We start from the raw sequence: 5593 nt of genomic DNA on the forward strand, positions 1-5593 counted from the left end.
TAGGATTTGAAATAGCTCAACTGGAATTCCATCACCTCCACTAGCTTTGTTCATAGTGATGCTTCCTAAAGCCCACTTGATTTCGCATTCCAGGATGTCTGGCTCTAGGTGAGTGATCATACCATCGTGATTATCTGAGTGGTGAAGATCTTTTTTGTATAGTTATTCTGTGTATTCTTGCCACTACTTAATGTCTTCTGCTTCTGTTAAGTCCATACCGTTTCACGTGGCTCAGTGGGTAAAGAATCGGCCTGCTGATACTGCAAGAGACACAGGAGATGTGGATTTGATCCCTGGGTCGGAAAGATCCCCCTGGAGGAGGAAATGGCAGTTCACTCTAGTATTATTGCCTGGAGAATCCTGTGGACAGAGGAGCCTGGTGGGCTCTATAGTCCATGGGGTCGAAAAGAATCAGACACAGCTGAAGTGACTGAGCATGCATGCACAACCTGTTAACCAAGTGCAAGGGAAAGAAAGATAAAGGAAACATGAAGAGCATGTGTTTACTCACAGGTCTTCACTGACAGAAGCAATAAAGGACATAATCCAGGAAGGAGAAAACAACTCAGAAGGAAGGAGTAAGATTCAGGAAGAAGGGGGAGCAAAGGGGCAGGAGACCATGAGGGCAGATCCTCAAACATGGATGGCCACAACAACAAAGATGACAGTGGCCTATTTGGATGATTAACAGCAAAGGGAGAGGGGGTTCCAGGGAGGTGAAGGCTATGGTGGCAGGGGTTTGGAATTTCTGTGATTCCCTCCATATTGTAGAAACATACTAGAGAGCAAAACCAAAATCCAAACCCTACTGATACTTCTATCCAACCCAGACGACACAGTGGTAAAGAATCTTCCTGCTGACGCAGGAGATGCAAGATCCCTGGGTCAGGAAGAGCCCCTGGACCAGGAAATGGCAGCCCACTCCAGTATTCTTGCCTGGGAAATCCCACGGACAGAGCAACCTCGAAGGCTACAGTCCATTGGGTCGCAAACAGACACAACTGAGCAACTGAGCATGCACACATCGAACCATTAGGTGAGATGTTACTATGAACCACCCCCATGATCCCCCAGAGGACAAATGGGCAGGGACAGATCAACCACGGCCACAAGCCCTGCACGGTATCTGCTTCGGTGCTAGAGGAAGCAGAAGGAAGCAGGGACAGCTGATGGACCCGAGAGCTGAGACCCCGGGGTAGCCAAGGGTTTTACCAGGAAGGAGGTGCGGTGGGACCATCCGATGAGGCTGGGAAGGTTACCCAGTCCAACAGCAAGTGAATGCTGGGGGCCCTTGATAAGATCTGGGCAGGGGTGGGCTGCCCTGGTGGTCCAGGGGCTAAGTCTGTGCTCCCAATGCAGGGGGCCAGATTCATTCCCAGGTCGGGGAACTAGATCCCGCATACCACAATGAAGATCCCATGTGCAGCAACCAAGACCCAGTGCGGCCAAAAGAAATAAAAGAAAAAGAGTAAAAAGAAAAGGTCCAGGGGGCTGGGGCACTCAGTCCTGACATTGACCCTCCTGGGCTGGCCTCTGAGACAGACCGGGATTGCAGAGAAACTGCTGAGAGTGGGATCCGATTGACCAGGGCGGGGATGGCAGGAGTGAGAGGGGAGCCCCAGGTATGTGGGGAAGTGAAGGCAGCCCCCACATCCTAGAAGGCCAGCTGCCATATTGGTCAGCCCCAAGCGAAAACAGCTCTGTGAAATTAGAAATGTTCTGAACGATTTCCTCATCTTTAGCCCTGTAACTGATTTTTCCCATCCCCGCAACCAAACCGGAAGTCAACAACAAAACCAGCTGAACTCAGACGTCCACTGCTCCCTGCTGACCAGTGACCTCCTGAACCTTCCCTTCTGAGATCCACCCTGAGGGCAGCACCTGGTCTTGGGATGGATGTTAGGAACCTTAATTCCTCCCTAAATCTACTGCCAGATTCACTCCAGCGCACCCACAGGGCTGTAGCCTGGGTAAGTACGGAACACAGGATTGTCATCCTTGGTTGCAGACCCTTCGAGAATCGGACGGACTCCCACCACCTCTCCAGAGCACACAGTGAGGCCCAGCCCCAGTTACTGCTGGTCTGAGGCAGATGTGAGGTTGAGGGTGGCAAACCTATCTTGGTTTTCCCAGTTTAGTACCAAAGCTCTGCATCCTTAGTGTGGTCATTTACCTGATTGATCCCACCAGTTACTGTGCCAGAAAATAGTTCTAATTGTGGAATTTTTGTGTTTTAGTGAAGAATGCTGAGAACAGGACATTTAGGGTGTTCCAACACAGTCCCTACAGGAGCAGGATATGCATGACCCCAAACGGGACAGGTCCATGGAGGCAGCCTACAGATCTCTGAACCTCTTGGTCCAAAGGACATCCCAGGAACTGCTCATCACTTGATTGAGGAGCCAGGTTCACTGCTGGCGTCCCTCCCAAGAATGCTGAAATCTTTTAAAAAACTAACTTAATTTTTTGGCCATGTGGGATCTACTTCCTTGGCCAGGGATCAGACCTGCAACCCCTTCATTGGAAGCGTGGAGTCTTAACCAGAGGACCACCAGGTAAGTACCAGGATGCTGGAATCAGAAAACTCACGTGATGCGAGTCTTCATTCCAATGTTTCTCAGCTCAGGCTGGGTGTTAGGGTCACCTGGGCGATTGTGTAAAGGTGCTGAGACCTGGGCCTTATATCAGTACCAGGTGCTTCTGCAGGGTTTAAAATCTGCCCATGGTGATGGCAAGTTCAAACCTCTGCCTTCATTCCCAGGTTGCCCGAGAAGCCAGTTGAAAACAGACCTCTCCGCCTAACCCAGGGCTTCTGGACCAGGGTCTCCAAGGCACGCGGAGCAGAGTTGGGTTAAGAAGTGGGTGCTGCTCTCAGGGCCAGGCTGGGGAGGCTCCACCTCACCCAAATGAGCGTGTCCACAAAGGGGGCCCTGGTGCTGAAGCAGGCTGGCGGGGGGGGGAGGTTCCCACAGTGATGTCGGACCGGCTCCCCCGCTCCGCAGGCGTTGGAAGCCAACCCCTTCACAGTGCTGGCTGTCATGTCCCAAATGAACACCAGGTGGCGACCAGGCTCCGTGCTGGTCCTGGAGACTGGGCAGGCTCTGCATTTAAAAAATTTTTTTTTCCTCGTCATACTTGTCTACTGAAAAGTTGGCAGGGAAGTTTATGCAATGTGGATTGTGGGGCAGTGACCTCAGTTTTCCTGCCCTATGCGTGACGTGCCTTCAACAATCTTGTGTTTGACCATGAAAATCTATGGAAATTTTGTATTTTGCTCCACAACTGCTGTATTTAATATAGAAATAGTTATTTCTACAAATTGCAAGTAACATTGGCCTCCCCCACCCCCAGGAAGTTGCACTGGCCCTTGTAGCTTCTCGGCACTGCACACCTCACGCCTGCCTCCTGATGCATGCAGGGGAGGAATTGACTGTGTCCTCTTCGGCCATTCCACGTCGGTGCTAAACTTCTGCGGCGGGATGGGCAGGACCCCCTCAGGGATCAGGTGACAAGAATTTTCATCTCTCCATAAATTCCAGTGTGTTGATGTCAAACCGCCCTTGAGCTGCTCCATCTGTGGAGGCTGAATATTGTGTAACAGAACTGAAAACCATCTGAGAGATGGTCTAGAAGGCTCACTTCAGAAACGAGGAAATAGAAACTCAGGGAGCCGGCTCTGACTAGGTCCTGGCCAGCCCAGCAGCTCGGGGCAGTGTCCTGCCCTCTTCCTGCCTGTTTTCCTGGTCAGAACATTTGTCTCGGGAGTTGTGAGATTGTTGTTGTGGTTGTTGTTATTGAGTCACCAAGTCATGTCTGACTCTTTGTGACCCCATGAACTGCAGCATGCCAGGCTTCCCTGTCCCTCACCATCTCCTGGAGTTTGCCCAAGTTCATGTCCATTGAGTTGATGACACCATCCAACCATCTCATTCTCTGTCACTCCCTTCTCCTACCCTCCGTCCTTCCCAGCACCAGGGTCTTTTCCAGTGAGTTGGCTCTTCCCATCAGGTGGCCAAAGTATTGGAGCTTCAGCTTCAGCATCAGTCCTTCCAGGGAGTATTCAGGATTGACTTCCTTTAGGATTGACTGGTTTAATCTCCTTGCTGGAGTTGGGAGGACTCCTGAGCAAATCCTAAGACTCCGGCCACTCAGAGTGCCTGCTTTCTGCTTGCCTTGAGTCCTAGCCCCAGGTGTCCTCCAGAGTCCGTCGGGTGATGATGTGGCCCCTGTGATGGGAACACCAGGTTTGAAGGGGAAAACAAAGCTCCCAGCGGCCTTTTCAGAGCCTTTGGCTCTCAGCACAGAGTGGCCGGCTCCCTCCTCCTGTCTGGAGCGTGGTGAGATAAGCTGCCCTTCCTCCTCTGCCCTTCTTACACCAGGAGAAATGCGTGTTCTCAGAGGCTTATCAGTTTGGGTTCGTGCTTCTGGCCCTGGGCTCCAAGACCTGCCGTGTGTGTGGGTGGCCTGAGGGGGATGAGTGTGTATGTGCGTGCCTGTGTGAGTGTGTTAGTGTCTCAAAAGCCACAGGAGTAAACAGGGCATGTTTTCTTGGGGCATCATTTTCACTCAAAGTTTTGAAAAAAGTTCTTGTTGTTTACAAGTAAAACAAACATGGATGGACCACAGAATGGAAAGAGACTCAAGTCCATTTTAAAGATAAAACACACAACTTTAAAGAAATTAGCATGGAGGCTGGTTTGAGCCTTCTTGGAAGGGTTCTTCTCTGCCTGGAGCAGCTTGGAGAGCAAGTCTGTCTACAACACCCATTGCTTGAGTACCTACTATGTGCAAGACATGGAGCCGGTGGGACGTGGGAGCTGAGCTCCTGCTCCTGAGGGTCTCGTGATCTGGGGAGGAGTCTTGGCTTCATCTTCACCCTCCTGCATCACCACCACCACCATCCTCATCACCACTGTCTCCTTCTTTACCTTTACAAGCTCCAAAACACCTGCATCTGCCTTGTTCCTCACTGTAACCCTAGCTTCTGGGAGAGTGCCTGGCACGTATTAGATACTCAGTGAACGTTTGCTGAATGAGTGTCTCATTGTCCTGTCATCACGCCAGCGTCTGTGTCATGTTCCGTCTCAGTCGCTGCTCACCGCAGTCCTTGGGTAGGAAGTGTAGTTACCCGTTCCAGGTGGGGACACCAAGGGAGGCTGTACAGCTGGTAGATGGGAGACTTAGGGTCTAAACCCCAGCGTGTCTCGCTGCAGCGCTCACACATTCCCCCTTGCTCTGCGGTGGCTGAGGCTCCAGGCACGGCTGTCAGGTGGGACTCCAGCTCAGAGGCTGGCTCTGTCAGGGCTGGCTTTGATTTAGTTTCTCCGCTGAGTGCTGAGACAATCAGTGCCCAGATACCAGAGAGTGAAAGCTGAAGGTGACCACATGTATCCAGAAGGTGTGACTGGAAGGGGCTTTAGGCAACATGTCCGTGTTTGGGGCTTCCTGGCCAGTGGCCACGTTGGCGTTTGGTGCTTCCCAGGCGTTTCTGTACACGCTGTGACCATGCCGGGCTGGAGGGGGACTCTTGGGGGTTTCCCTTTGATCAGGAGCCTGCTGGGGTCACCTGCGAAGCAAGTCACAAGGCTGCCTC

The 5593-nt window shown here is 51.9% G+C and overlaps 1 long non-coding RNA gene across 1 annotated transcript; it reads left to right on the forward strand.

Annotated features, from left to right (window-relative positions):
• Positions 1-682: 682 nt before the first annotated feature.
• Positions 683-3269, forward strand: LOC133050067 (uncharacterized). Its single transcript, XR_009691529.1, has 4 exons — positions 683-1036; positions 1785-1970; positions 2238-2555; positions 2762-3269. It is a non-coding gene; the product is annotated as an uncharacterized LOC133050067 (long non-coding RNA).
• Positions 3270-5593: the final 2324 nt, after the last annotated feature.

This window comes from Dama dama, chromosome 4, assembly GCF_033118175.1.
Source record: "Dama dama isolate Ldn47 chromosome 4, ASM3311817v1, whole genome shotgun sequence".
Taxonomy (NCBI): domain Eukaryota; kingdom Metazoa; phylum Chordata; class Mammalia; order Artiodactyla; family Cervidae; genus Dama; species Dama dama.